The 16,286-nt window shown below is 42.5% G+C and overlaps 1 non-coding gene across 1 annotated transcript; it reads right to left on the bottom strand.

Annotated features, from left to right (window-relative positions):
• Positions 1-14,451: 14,451 nt before the first annotated feature.
• Positions 14,452-14,524, bottom strand: trnar-ccu (transfer RNA arginine (anticodon CCU)). The gene has a single exon. It is a non-coding gene; the product is annotated as a tRNA-Arg (tRNA).
• Positions 14,525-16,286: the final 1,762 nt, after the last annotated feature.

Raw genomic sequence — 16,286 nt, 5'->3', positions numbered from 1 at the left:
GCAATACTATACTTTAATAAACACGAGTTGTTGACACATGTTTGTCAGCACACATTTGGTAACCCTCCTAGTGACCTGCGATAAACACGAAGAATGACTTACAAGTCTGGTACAAACAGCTTCTGAGATCTTCAGCTCTTCAGACTTCCTCAGTCAGATACACACTTTCTCATCTTAGTCTCTACACTGCAAACCCTTGCCTCTGCCACGGTGATAATGGATGGTGGCTGCTGAGTTAGCTCGGTATTGGTGCCATAAAAAATGCCTCTTTCTGCTTTAATGGAACAGTAACATGATTAATATTTCAGTTTGATGTATTGCATGAACACATTGGACCTTATTCATTCAAAAACACCAAATTCATAGTTGAAAAAATGTTTGTCTTATTATAGAAAACACAAATATGATGAAGTAGTTTGATCTGTTAGAATGTAGAATTTGACTTTCATTCACTGGTGAATCTGATCACTAGTTTGGATGTAGTAATAGGTTGCTTCAGGAGTGGGAGGATTTCCTGAAGGGCCACTGGAAGGAAGGACAGGAAGAAGAATCTTTAATGGAGCACACATTTTGTCTCTGACATATAATAAAAAATGCAATTATACCATGAACATAAGTAACTTAATTTAATTATTGATTTAAAATATGTTATTGTTATTTGATTATACAGTGGTACCTCGGTTTACGAACGTCCCGGAATTCGAACAAATCGGAGTTCGAACTAAAATTTCGAGATTTTTTTGCTTCTGATTTTGAACGAAAGTCCAAAACTCAAACGCCCCCGAAAAAAGTCGGGAAAAACATTACATGCGCGGACCGACCAGCTGACCCACGACGCGCTTTGTTATTGTGTATAACGCAGCCTCTGTATGCAGACGTGTCCCGTTAGCTACATTTACTGACTGTTTTTTCTTCATATTGAGGTGTAAAACCTTTCCTGTCTCCGCACTGGACCGTGGTAGAGGGTCACAGGGGAGGTGCTGGAGCGCTCACTCCAGGGTTTGATGTCCTGTTGTGGGCTGGAGCTGGGACAGGGATGAGGCGAGTCTGGGACAGAGCGTGACTTGGTTTATGACTTTGTCACAGCCAAACTGCACAGAAGCGCACATTCAGAGCTGGACACGCACCGGGCACCTCTTCACTTCTGGAGAGACCTCACTCACTCGGCAACCCCTCCCACATGCAGCGGCCACACACATAGAGGAACAGCCACCTGCAGCAGACACTCCACATTCACTCCTACAAAAGACAATTTTAAGGCTTGGAACGCATTAGTTCTTTTTCCATTCATTGTAATGGGAAAAATCAATTCAGAATTCGAACAAATCGCTTCTCGAACGGCCGTCTGGAACGGATTGTGGTCGAGAACCGAGGTACCACTGTATAGGAATTCATTTTATATATATATATTATTTGAAGAATATTGTGAGGAGTAATACCTCGAGGAGAAATAGGAAGGAAAAATACTACTACTAATGGATGGCAGCGTCCACGTCTGGATTACTTGCTACAGAAAAAAAGAGGATCCATAAGTGGCTTCGTAATGATTTACTGGGTCATTATGTCATTAATAATGTAAAGAATTTTGATCCACATTTTTGGTCCACAGGCCTTGTGTTCGCCACTGAGTCATTAAACACAGGGGACGTCATGTAACAGGACATTAAATAGATGTTAGACTGGTTAATCCAATTCTCATTCAGTTAATGAGTCTCCACCAGAAATCCGCTCCTCTATCATGTCGACTGAATCCACCACAGAGACTCGGAAAACATTACAGCCACGCCAAGTCGCCGAAAAAGAAACGTGCACAGTCTTGGGCGTAAGTCAATTTAAAGGAGGCAGGAAGGAAACAAAGTAATTTCTTATATCTAACTCCATCTAATCCAATTCTCCGGGGCAGAAGGGGGGCTGGAACTTGCATCGCTGCTATTTTTGGCATCATTCAAAGTTAGATTCGCAGCCAAGCAGAAACAGCGGCAGCCACACTGTCATTCAGGCATCTCTGGACACTTCAAATTGAATTGAGCTGAAATGAATCACAGTTCTACTCACGGCAGTTTGGTGGCTCTTGCTATCAGATGATTCGCTACACAAAAGAGCAATTGGTTACATCATTGGAAGACAGCGGTCAAATTGTTGGACGGATGATGGCAGAAAGGTGGTGAAATAATAAGGTCAAACCTGCTTTAGCAGGTCGTGACCTATTTGACGACGCTCCGTTTTTAATGCTAATGTCATCGAGCAACTGCTTCGAGGAGGACGGACTCCAAGTGTGGAGGAGGCATATCTCAGTGTTCTGTCAATGCCCAGATGAGCAGGAGGTTTCTGTGGAGAGCTGGACGTCTCGGCCTCTTTGCTGCCCCCGTGACCTCACTCTGTCATGGCTGTCTATGGGATCAGACCCAGATGCTGAATCGTTGCAGGCTGACCGAAGACTCGGGAGATCGAGGGTTAACATGATTTACTCACAGTTACGCGAGAACTCAAAAGACAAACAGGAACAAAGAACCAAGGGCACCGGAACCAGAACACGGACCGAGAAATACACTCAAGGGCAGAAGAGAGAAACAGAAAAACAGAAGAGAGGCAAATAAACTAAAAGTGCTCGGTGGTGGTTCTACACACACGAGGAAATAACTATGACGAGAGGAAAAAGAAAGGGTGAGTTATACAAAGCACTCACACCCAATCTGATGGAGAGAAGCGAGAAAGCAGAAAACGGAGTGAAGCGAACAAACTAAGGAGGCGGCAGAAAGAAGATCAAGCACGCACGGAATTTAGAAATAAATTACTGGAGCAATAGAGAACGGCAGGTTGAGAGAGAGTTTGCCGTGAGGACGCGAAGCAACCATCTGGCCGCGCAGACTGGAACTCAGGTGTAAAAATCAGTGGAGTCTGATCAGCAGAATGGGATCCAGCTGCGCTGCTGTGAAGCTGAAGACAGAGAAGGAACAGCACAGGAACACAGGAAATAACAAAATAAAAGCACAAAAGAAACTAAACATGACACACTCCAGATAGGAAAGATAGAAAAATGATTCTGGCTGTAGTATATTGTTGTATTCAGCCAACTGTTGGGTGTAGTTGTCTGGATGCGGGCCCGTATGTCTGACCCTTTCGAGCCTATATTCAGTCAATGATTTTGCATGAGGATGAATCATTTTTAATACCATAGTTGAACGGAGAGTCCTGGTCAGTCATGGCCGAACTATTTTTTTTCAAGCACGATATATGATCTTGTTGGTGAAAAACAAAAAACAACTTTTTTTTCATATACCAGACTTATTTCCTGATGTAGAACAAAGTAATACAATGCTTGGATACAAAGTAATGTACAACCCATTCAAACCAAGTGACCGTCATAATCATCCTCACACTCACACACCACTAAGGCCTCGAAGCCAGACCAGAGTCAGAGAACCGTTATCAACAAAGCTGGTCGCTCCAATAAATGACATTTTAGAATGCAAGGCACACAGTTGTAGCCGAGGAGAAAAGATCAGTGAAATGTCGACATGAGCAGTTCATTCTGACATTATTGCCTCCATTGTTTTCTCACCAGCTTGGTCATTAAAAACTGGAGTACGTACTTTAAATGAAAATTATTTCCATCTTATTAAAATGTCAAAACCGGTCTGCGCCGCTTCAAAGTCAAAATAGCATTTGGGGCTTGTAGATCAAAGGCTCAGCGCAGATGGTCTGCACGTAACATACCTCAGATGATGTCCATGTCTTTGCTGGACCAGCTGAATCCGCCGGGAAAAGCCAGCGTAAGTGAGAGGTGGATTTGGATCCACTCTGATATTGATCTCTACCGACTTTTCCAGGCTTTGGGGCCGCTGCGCCGGATTCACTGATTCAATCAGCGAAAGAGCAGATTGTTGTCGAGGAGAGGAAAAAAAAAACAGCAACAACTTGAAGAATTTGATTTTGCTCTGCGGGGAATAATTCTATTTCTCTCTGATATCATGTTTTATTGAACAACAAAGCGTGAATATCATCCGCTCATTCATTCATCAACAACCAAAACAAAGCACTTGACCACAAGCTGTTAAAACACCAGCAAAACAAAACAACAACATTTCCGCTGAATACACATTTTGAGAAATGGAAACAAAACAAAACAGAATACTGTACAGTCATATGAAGTTTTTTTTTTTTATTGTGTTAAACAGATGAGTTCACTTCACTATTGACCTTTCATAATGACATGTAACAATAACATTGTTACATATGAATTGCATCCGAGTCTCTAGTTTTTCACCATGTGGATGTAACGTCTACAGCGCTATACAGTGAGCTGGTAGTTGAGTTCACCAAAGAGCCCATTTATGCTCCCTTTACACACGAAAATGTACCTGTCCTTTTCAAAGTTACCATCACTGACCACATACTTCAATGCGTTCTTTATGGTGTATTGCCGCTCACCAATATATCGTCCAGTGGGGGGCAGCCCAGAGTCAAAAGTTCCTGACAACGACAAACTCCAAAGCAAACATGGCGGCTGTGGAAGAAGTATTGATAATGTCAAGTACTGAATAAATAAAAAATATTGCATTGAGAACTCTTCTCTTTCCCAGTCGAAAAGTGGGTTCATTTTGAGAAAAAAAAATAAAAAAGTTAGTGGCCAGTGCTGTCAACACCGAGGTAGAGAAAGTCATTATTGGTGGCTAGAAGTCACCTGGGTCACAGAAACTGTAGATCGCTCAATTTATCACCAGTCACTTTTCACAATAAAAGCCATCCGACAAACTCTTACAGCAAGTTACACTGTAAGGGTTAGTAACCTGATTGTTGAGGGCCCGTGAATAAAAGGTGCACCCGCAAAATGTAAGAAAAAAATCGACATAATCCGCACGAGTCTATAAGCAGCAGGTGCAAACTCAGCAATGTTCTGAACCCCATCATTTACCCAGCGCTCCAAACTGAAGCTGAGGAGGCGGAGCTAAGGGGACACCGGGGCGGAGACTGTAAATACTGGGAATACACAAGGGTGAAAAATGAATGACTAATAATAAAAAAATAAGCCGCATTGTTTAAGCTGCAGAGTTGGAAGTGTGTGAAAAAGTAGCGGCTTATATTCTGGAAATTACGGTACATTGAATCAACCACTTAATGAGAGGATATCAGCGGAAGGATGCGTCAAACATAAGTCCATAGTCAAACCATCCTTATGCCCTTCAAAGGTTTCCATTACAATGCCATTGAAGTCATTTCGAAGACAAAAATGTCCCCTGTACACACTGACCGGGACTGTCCTCCAGTTGTCTTCTGCCCAAATCTGTTCACATGAAGAAGAAAAAAAACCCCAACAAAACAAATCACATCTAAAACAGATGTTCGCAGAGTTTTATTCACACTAACCAACCTTTTTTATCGCCTAAATTGCTGCTGCTGGCAGTGGCGCGTCCTTCTCACTTTATTGTGCAGGATGCTCTTTGTCCACCTGCGTCTGTTGCCTGATTACCCCTGTGACCTGGGCCCCCCACCGCCACCCGCCAGCTGCAGCTCACCGTCTCATTACGTTGACTGCGCGGTCGCATCCCGAGGGAGTTGTCACACGCCGGCCGCCTTATCGGGTTCAGGAGATTATAATTAACGCGTGTGTTAGCGGCTTCAGCGACGGCGTCTTGCTTATTTCCTACTGTCTGTCGCGAACAAGAATGAATCACATTTGTGTGATCATTTTCAGGTGGTGGTTAGTGTTGGTGCCAGACAGCAGACACTTCATGGGGTGAATTTCCCTTCAATGGAAAACTGACGTCTTATTCTCTGGAACAACATCTTATTTTGACAGTGACACACGGCCAAACAAATCCACAAGAACACTCTGCCCTTTTATGGACACTGACTGGAGACAGATATTTGTGGATGTGATGCTGGTTCTCTGTCATGCGAGAAATGATGTGTATCTTGTGCACTTGTACACTGTGCATCTACTCTTTCTTGGACGCCTTCCTGCACTGTTGACACATTTTGTTCACAATAAAAACAAACTAGAAAGTAAAATGATCACACAGAAGCCCGACTTGATCAAGGTGCATTTACTCTGCATTTAAAACCCCACTTGGAAGCCAAGACTGGTGCAACTGACTTGGCTAAAAGTCTGGTTTGAGCCATCTTCAGACACACATACAGTAGCATCTGATGTCTTGCTCCTTCACTTTAAGCACACAACACAAAAGAGGAAACTCCAGTGTGAGGTCTAATGTTTCTACACTGAAGAGTGCATTGAACCATGATGTACACGCGCCCAACTAACAGAACAGACTTCCAGTTCCTCAGCTGAATTTACATTGAGCATGCAACATTTGTGACTTCTGCAAAACTCAAAATTACTTAAGTACTGCAACACACAAAATATTTATGATGTACACAAGACATTTTCTTGCGTTTTTGGGAAGTCCCAAACCAATATTTCTGTGAATATGTCATTGAAAAATGTGTTCGCTAAACCAATGGAACAGTGGCTGCTGAGGGTCCATACCACTGTTCGGATCCGGTGAGTGAGTGAAGGAAACACGTTCAGAGTGCAGCGACAGATGTGGGGATATTCCGTCTTTCAGAAGCCGCTCGTTCTGCCACAGATGTAGGTACCTGGTTCGACATCTTAGAGCGTTTACAGTGGTCGTGATGTGAGATAACCAGAGAGGTTATTCCAGCGTTTGGATTGAAGACGGCATCTGGTTTAGAGTAGTGTGAATTTGCATGGTCTGTGATGAAGAGAAAGAGTCTTAGTCACTGAGAAAACCTGAGCATTCTGAGAACCATCAGGGCAGCGTGCTAAAAATATGTACTGTGTTTTGCACTACAAAGGGTAACAAAACGTAGAACAATGGTCCGGGAAAATTATTTGGCGGCTGAGCCATAGCAAAAGAGGAATGGCACCATAAATCAAACCGTCGATGTGACGGCTCCTCAACATACACAACCAACACAAGCCCTAACTGTGTGAAACAAAAGCACACGTTGGACTGATGGTGGCCCGAAGGCAAAACGTCAATCAAAAAGAGAAGGGCAACTGCAAAAACAGACGCACAACAACAATCGTGCTTTTGTTTTTCAAGATTATGATTCCATTTTTCTGACGGCAATTCACAATACAGACTGATCAAGGAAGGGTGCTGACATGGGGAGGGGTCAAGCCATTTTGTTGCACACATCGCACATCACATAGAAGGATATATATATATATATATATATATATATATATATATATATATATGTTTTTTTTTTGTTTTTTTTTTTTTCTCTCCACGTGCCTCGCATTTGGCACGATGCTCCATGCATCCCTGTGAGATCCACACATCCCCCTGCCTGCTAAGGAAAACATTCTTTAAGACCATTGAAACGCCTGCGCATCAACACGCAATGCTTGTTCATCGGACGAGCTCCAGCCGCGCTGCCATGAGGCTGGTGGGAAACCAGGGAAAGGAAACGACACACAGTGACAAAATAAAAGCACGGAACATACAATGGAGAAAACAATAACAAAGGGTATGAACATGACAGAATCCTCTGATCCAGGCCACTGGTGAAAAACAGTCATGAAGTGAGTTTTAACCAAGACGCCATAAGAACCCTGAAACGACCCACATGTGTGTCTTTAAACTGTGGACAGCTCTGTTTCATGCATACATGGTAAAGGGTTCAGTGCAGGTCCCTGCCTGCGTCTGGCAACAGCCCATTTCTCACTCTCCTCCCCATCCCCCAACACTCTCCATTATTCTTTCCTTTATTTACACAATGCTTCACACACTTACAGCCAAATACTGTGCATTGACTCCAATCCGATTTTGAGCAACGGTGTCCAAAAACCCTGCAGGCCAGACGTTGGTAGCGAGAAGTAAAGACACAAAGAGACATGAGAGTATTGTGTACCATCCTCCTCATCCTCCTCCTCTTTCTCTTAACTCCGCAGCTTCTCCGTGAACCGCTGTGTTCAATCAAAGGACGGCAAAGTGCCTGGGCGGCAGACATGAAACTTGGTGGAAAATAACTCATGATGGATCTCTTCAGCCCTCATCAAGTCAGATGAATGCTGCGCGGAGCTGATGGCTGCCTCCACTGAAGCGGCGTCTCTGTTTCTGCCTATTATGTTGCAGGCAAGAAACATGTTTGACGTCTCCATCTCAGACAGAAGAGATTTTCCGGCGATCATTAACACCAAAGCCTTGACAGAACCATGCTGAATTCACACGCGAGCGTCTATGTGCCCATTTAAAGTGACGGCGCTCGTGTGTCCGGAGGAGATGATGGAATGAGAGCAGAGATCCATAAAACAATGAACACCTCCGCTTATCAAGAGACCTTCACCTAACAATGTCCATCAAACTCAAACAGCCACATGTAGGCATTCCACTTACTTTCACCTGCGCTGACATCAGGTCTAGAATAAATAAATAAATAACCAACCAAAACCATAACCCAAGACCGAGTCCTGACGGAGATCAGAGCCTTCAGAGACCAAGCACAAGACCAAGACTTTGAGACTTGGTTGAGACCAATAACGGGGCTACACCGTCTGTGGGACTAATAAAGGGCATCTAATCTAATCTAATCTAATCTAATCTAATCTAATCTAATACCAAGAGATTTCTTCTTCTTCTTCTACTTTTCTTTTCGGCTTCTCTCTTCAGAGGTGGCCACAGCGGATCATCCTCCTCCATCTCACCCTGTCCTCTGCTTCCTCTTCTCTCAAACCTCCAAACCTCATGTCCTCCTTCACCACCTCCATCAATCTCCTCTTTGGCCTTCCTCTCCACCTTCTGCCTGGCAGTTCCAACATCTCAACATCTCCATCTACCAATGTTCTGTCTCTCTCTCTCATCTGTACATGTCCAAACCATCTTCATCCAGCCTCTCTGACTTTGTCTCCTAAACACCTGAGCACATGTGCTGTCCCTCTGATCTACTGCTTCTTGATCCTATCCATCCTGCTCACTGCCAGAGAGAAGCTCAGCATCTTAAGACCAAGAGATTTATGAGTCTGTATTCTGTGCTCAGTTTGGGGAATGGGTCCCCAAAGTCTTGAGCTTAGACTTGGTCTCTTTATGCCCTTGTCTCGATCTGGTCTCCATCTTGGTGGCCTCAACTACAACAATATAAAACATACCATAGAATCCATCATCCATCCATTTAATAATACATTTATTGTATTGTCTATTTAAATGTGACCAGCTCTGAGCTAGAGTCATCAGTACTAGCACTAACAATGACAGTGAAACAGACTGATTCTATGACTCCACATGCGTCATGCTCGAGGCATGTGTGTTGTAAATATGTACAGTTGTCACATGGTTAAAGAGGTGCTAATCTAGGTCTTTGAAAGTCTGGCAGGTGGGCGACGCTGAGTTTCCTGGTGGCTGAAATAATCCTCTCCCCAACCACGCCCACTGTGCTGTGATTGGTCAGGAGGAAAGGAGGACAGCTGCTCTCGCTGGGGCCCAAAATTAACTTGTAACCCTGAGCGAGAGAGGAGGCCACAGCATTAGAGATAGAGACTCCAAAATCAATAGAGACCGCTTCCGTGTTTGATCCTGGTTAAATGACTGCGACTTGGTTCGGTTCAGTCTCTCACTTCCACATCGCTCCAAATTCGAGGTCAATTCTCCAACATAAGAGTGTAACTACCTAACTTGACTCACACAATACATGTGTGATCTGATGCAGTTCAGACAGTCTCAGCCACTGCTGGTTCTACTAAGGAGGTGGGTGGGTTCAGGGCTGCGCTGGAGGCAGAGTCAAGCCCATTGTGACATGATACTGGGCTTCGCTGTTGTAACCGCTTGTTCGCTGGGGGAGGACTTGATAAAGCAATGACTTAAAAATGGAGCATCTTCATGATGAGGGACTTACTGCATCATGGAGAGAAGGAGGTCAAGATTGGAAACGGAGAGAGTCAGGATGGTCGGATTTGGACATTAGATGCTCTTTGATCTATCTAAAACTCGATCACCTCCAATGCAGGTTGACAGTGTGACCCACAAATTACGAGTGTCCAATCTTTGACACTGAATCTGCAGAATAAAACTGAATTTTGATGGGAAAGCACATATATGTTGGGGCCTTGAGGAGAAAAACCAGTGACTGTTGTGTGACTGTGTTGAAGGGGGACAATATACAGTGGTGGAGAAAGGTTTCCAGACGACCCATGCATTGCCAATGGAGGAGCTATTACAAATTCATTTGATGATATGATGGTTATTTATTTACTTGTTAAGGATTTTTGCACATAGTTCCATGATCATAATTGAGATCGTGTCACATTTGAAACCTCCTCCTCCTCCTCCCCTCGGCCGTCAGACTGTTGAATTCGTGAACAGCCTTGTTGTTATTTTATTTATTTATTTTTATTTTGCTTTATTTTATTTTATTATTTATTTACTTTTTGACTGCACGTTATTCCAAAACACTTTCCTGACTTTCTGATTCTTTTTTCCACTACTGTATATGTATTGCAACAGTAATTACACTTTAGACTTAGACTTAGACTTAGACTAGACTTTACTGATCCCTTTGGGAAGACTCCCTCCAGGAAATTTACATTTCCAGCTGCAATAGAGGCAAGAAAGGGCATGCAGTCAGGAAGAGCATCACACAGAGAATAAAATAACAATAATAATAATAATAATAATAATAATAATAATAACAATAATAATAATAATAATAATAATAATAATAATAATAATAATAATAATAATATAAAATTAAACTAGATTAAAATAGGTTATTGCACCAGAGAGACGATTGAACAAGTGTCCATTACTATGTAGTGTAGCGTACCCTGCTACTTCCTCCCCCCAAGTGAGGCGTTGTAGAGTACAATGGCATGGTGTACAAAAGAGTTCTTGAGTCTGTTGGTCCGACACTTGGGGAGCAGCAGCTCAGCTTCACTGAACAAGCTCCTCTGGTTCGTCATGACGGTGTGCAGAGGGTGGCTGGCCTCCATCAATGAACACACACTTATTTCCTGTTACAGACTGCTGAATAATTAATTAATAATTAATAAATTATTACTATTTTTGTTTGGTTGGTTTGACCGCCATGTTAGGGACTCAGCCGTCAATGTTCAGAGGGAATATCCATATGGGAGTGAAATCTGTCAGTATAAAGTCATACCCCTCAAAAACCTCGCCTGAAACTTAAAAAAAAAAAAAATATATATATATATATATATATATATATATATATATATATATATATATATATATGCGTGCAGCATGTAATAACGCGTAGTGAAAAATATGCTGAATTTCATAACACGTTGGAGGCAAAGTAATTTCAGGGAGAGGGGTTGCATGTGACTGCTCGTCGCCGAGGGGCACATTGAAGAGCTGGTACTTGGAGGTACCCAGCCTTCAGAAAAAGAGTGAAAGCAAAAAACGGCTCAGCACCTGGGGAAATTTGTTTTTTTTTAAGCTGTATCCCAGAGAGAAGCATGCACAATCAGCAAGATTTAAATTATTGCAACATCAAATATATTTTTAATCTATGTATTTTTTTAGCAGTATTTTCTCGATAGTCACCACTCTATCACCTCCAAGTCAGGATATCATGAGATGATCCTTATCCTCCCCTGGCTGTGGGGGAGTCCACAAGTTACAAGCCTGAGAGCATATTAAAAAAAAAAAATAAAAATGGTGGTAATTACACCTATTGTCTAAACACAGAAGAGAAGAACAAGTCCCAGGCTCCAGGGTAAGAATGTGACGCCACTGACATCACAGTGTAAAACAGCTGGGAATATTCCAGCAGGTGAAGGTGCCAACCTCACAGTTCACTTTCCCATCAGTTAGTTCCCGTCATTCACACTGCCTTGTGACGTCGACTGAGAAAACCGCGTGTAAACCAGTGATTGAATCTGGAAAGCAGAGATTGTATTTCATCAAGACCCTATCACACGTGTCGTGCGCTCAGGCCTAAGCACTTCACATTCCGCACATGTTCCATGATGTTCCGCATACAATCAAAGTCAGCCGCTGGTTATCTTCAAAGCTGCATCCGTTCATCTCCACACCTGGAATTAGAGCGAGGCCGCGGCCGATGAAAAGAAATGGCAGATTAACACGAGGGATCAGACATATTTTTGAAAAAGAGTCAGGAGAATGGCCTGCACATTTCCAACACTGTCGATGGATTACAGGAAACTGCATCAATTGAAGAGTGAGTTTAACTCAGATGTCACAGTCTAATCCATCTTTTTCTTTGTTTTTTACTCTTTAAAAAGCAACTAAAGTCCAAATCCAACTTTCCTGACTCACACAGATGTTTCAAATGATGCTCTCATCATGATGAAGCGATGTTTCCAAGTTCTCCCCAGTCAAAGTCCCTGTGACTGACAGGTTACAATGGGCTGTTACACCCTGCTCCCACACACCTCCTTATTAGACCCGGCCATGGCTGAGACACAGATGTAACATGTGAGTCAAGTCAGTTAGTTCAGTGTTTTACATTGTTAGGATCTTTATTGACACCTGTTGTGTGTGCACATGAACAACACACTTGTAGGAGAAGTACCACACCACGATGTGTCTGTCATCACTGGCAGACAGGGACGTGAGCAGGTGAGAGACAGAAGCAAGTGTCAGTCATTTAACTGATGCTGCGGCAGGAGGTGAAGCTTTGGCTGCGAGAGATTTTTACTTCTAAATGTGGAGTTTACATGGCGCAGTGAGGCGCCCCAGGTGGAAGAGAGATGGGCTGAAGGGCTTCCTCTGGACCAATGACAGGAGAGCAAACAAAGTGTTTTCAGTGGGCGGGGATAAATAAAGTTAGCTTTTCAAGTCATAGAGAGTTTTGTGCAGGGAGACATATACTGCCGTGTTCAATGTGGATCCTCTAGTGCCAGATTCGTCCCTCTTGAAACTGCTAGAGAAGGCCACCAATTCTACCAACTCTTACTGTGCTCCGGTGGTATAAAACAAATGAAATGATAAGGTTCATTTTCAGGATTATGCTTCACTGATTGATTTTTTTTTTTTCACGCCTTTGAGAGGTCAGTTACACAGTGCTTCAAATCATTTAGCTTTGAATCATCATGAATTCCATTAACTAACCACCGAGAGTGAGTCAAATGTTTTTCAAGGCTTGATGGACCATAATGGTATAAATTGTCTCTGTAGCGCATCAAAAAGACCAGAAGGCTGAAAGAGAATTTATATTCAGAAGATCTGACCTCAAGACCTTTTCGTCTGGTCTGAAAAAAAAAAAGATCTTAACAGTTTGCTAGCTTTCTCAAACTATTTTGTTTTATTTCTGCATCAGTTTGACAATAGCACAATCAATCACGATGGTTTTTAAGTTTTTATATCACCTTATTTAAACTAAAGCTTTTTTAATGTCTTGAAAATATTTGTATAAGACTTTTCATTTTATAAGAATTTCAAGTCCATACAGAGGAGTGGAAACCCTGGCCATTGTGTAGTGAAAAACATCCCTGAACAAAAGCAAACAGATGCTTTTGTTTGCTTTTGTTCAGGGATGATTCCTCCATGTTTGTTGTTGTTGTTCTCGTCCTAGCTGCCACGTGTCTTGTGCATCAGTGGGATCAGTGGAGCAGGAACTCCTGCACTGACAAAGGTTCCCTGTTGTCTGGAGAGCAAGATGTGAAAAGAATTCACAATCCATTTGTCAGCTAAAGGCTAAAGCCCCCTGTATCTCCAGACAATGGGACACTGAGAGACTATGGAGGGAATAAATACATGAATGAAAAAAAGTTTGACAGGCTTCAGTACGACCTCCCTCACTGAGCTCACCAATGCTGCTCCAAGTCCAGGTCCCGCTGAAGATATGTATTATTTTATATTCCTCATGAATCACATTCAGAGCATCAAGGCTCCTACTGGAGTGTAATGAAGTGAAACCTGCAGAGTTTGTCTCATAATGACATGCCAATCACTAAAATGCACCCAGCGAAGGTGGAATTGACTGCTCGCCTTCACAAAGAGCGTCCGCTTGAGTAAACACTTAACCAGCACAATGGGGTTATTTGAACAATATAGACATCGATTGCCGCACAGGAAAATATGTGGGCTTGTAAATTGATTGGAGACGCGGGGAGCTTAATGAAGGTTGAGGAATATAAGAGCTTCGACAGCACTGCCTCCCTGAATTTTAAAAGGCGATGCATTTACCCGAGTCAAGAGTGTGGAACCCCCCGCTTCAGTTCCAGGTGAAGGGAAGTTTCCAAACTCAGTTACTGAATCCATTGTTATTGCTTTAACTTTGCCACACTGTGAGGTGCATATTGCAACTGAGAGGAGGGTTTGAAAAACAGGAGGCGCTTGTCAAGACTCAAAAAGTGAGATTTTGCAAGCACTACAGATTGCCGTTGGTTACGAATGTCTAAACAACTACGACTATGGTTTGCATCTTCATGATTTTGGAGAGACACAAGCATCAGAAAAACTATATTAATACCAAGGGAATTTACATGAAATATTTCTACACCCCAGATGGGACTCGAACCCACAATCCCTGGCTTAGGAGGCCAGTGCCTTATCCATTAGGCCACTGGGGCATGTTAAATAAACAGAAGAGCACCTGTGAAAAACCCTCTGTGACACTGCACTGGAAGCAACAAGTGCGAGGAGGAAAGAGCATCATATCAGCAGCAAATAGTTTAGCACTGGAAGAATTAGCCACCGTCACTATCCACACAGCTTTTACCACGAATACACAGTTCAAGACTCCTTTAAGGGCTCAGCCAGTATGACATGATTCCACTTGTGACAATAACTTGATCAATATAGAAATATATTTTTTAATATATATGTCAATATATATATATATTTTTTGAAACTATTATTATAAAAATGATGACATCAAGATACACACTGAAGGCGCATTGGAAATGTGTCTGTATGGAAAACAAAAATAAAATTCCTCCTGCCAATCCTAAATCTGATCATTTGGTTGCATGAGCTCAAAAAAAGAGAAGAAAAGAAAAGAAACATTTGCACTTTACCACCCTGAAAGTGTGGGACAGTTCAGTTTTTTTTTTCTTTTTTCTGGAATCCGTTAGAGATTCATTTTTTATTGGACTCGTTTTAACAGCTTGAACAGTGGGGCTTGTAGTGTGAATAGGGGGAGTCATCTATTTTTAAGAGCAACTGAGAATGGACCAGTCGAAGTAAATAACTGAACTGTTAATGTGAGCTTCAAATATACCCTAAATATGTAAAACAGATCTGTCTCATATCGAACATAAGACGGTGTCAGCAGTTATGAGAGCAAGAAGGTGACACAGCTTGTAGCACACTTGGTGTCAGCTGTTTTCGGAGGGGAGACAACCTGCTGCTGAAGTCAGCCGGGACAGTGCCGTCTATTAAAACTCAGCAAAGGCAATACTGAGTTGCCTGTCATGGAGTCGAGAAGCGAATCGTTCTCGGGAAATCTCCCGAGGCCTATGGATATTTTGGGTAAAGAAAAATCCACTCGCAGATGCCTTCAGTCAGTGTTCATTGTGGAGAACTATTTTGGCTTGGACACTGAGTATTGAGCTCTCCGCAGAAGCTGTGAAGGTTTTTTCAGCACTAAAGATGGATGATAAAGGTTGGAGAACATTCACAAGATTTTGACCCATAACATAAGTCCGAGCTGGTCAACGTGAAAACATGGAGTGGCCGGCACAGTCTCCAGACTTAAACCCCATTGAGCTGGTTTGGGATTAAATGGACAGAAGAGTGAAAGCAAAGCAACCCACCAGTGCCACACATTTATGGGAACCTCTGCAACAGACATGGGAAGAACTGTCTGAAGAATATTTGTATTGTAGAAAGAATGCCTCGTGTGTGTTCAGCTGTTATATCTGCCAAAGGTTGCTACTTTGATGAGTCAACAGTTTAGAATACATTTGGGTCTATAAATGGATTCCATCATTTCTTTTTTTCACTCCAATTGCTTATTAGCACTATGCTTTCACGTCTGAGTGCAATGACACATTAAATGGCATCATTTTTCAGTAAAAAATGGGGGTGTTCTAAAATATATTTTTTAGGAAAATGGTGTGCTTGAACACGTTTATTTATTTCTGTTGGAAAGAGTAATACATTTAAAAGTCCAAGCCCCACTTTCTAATACGTTTATTAATTCTAGAATTGAACCGTCGTGCATGTCATGAGCACGTGAAACCCAGAATAGAAAGGAGGTATTGCATTTGTTGATTTTATTTTCACAGACGACTTCATTCTGAAAACACTTCTGCAGAATTCTACGCGTTCAAATGTTCGATTCTGCACCGGTGACACGCTGGTGACGAGGGTTTGAGTGTACGAGCGTAT

This window comes from Synchiropus splendidus, chromosome 5 (assembly GCF_027744825.2).
Source record: "Synchiropus splendidus isolate RoL2022-P1 chromosome 5, RoL_Sspl_1.0, whole genome shotgun sequence".
NCBI lineage: Eukaryota > Metazoa > Chordata > Actinopteri > Syngnathiformes > Callionymidae > Synchiropus > Synchiropus splendidus.
This window is presented reverse-complemented; position numbering and strand designations above follow the sequence as displayed.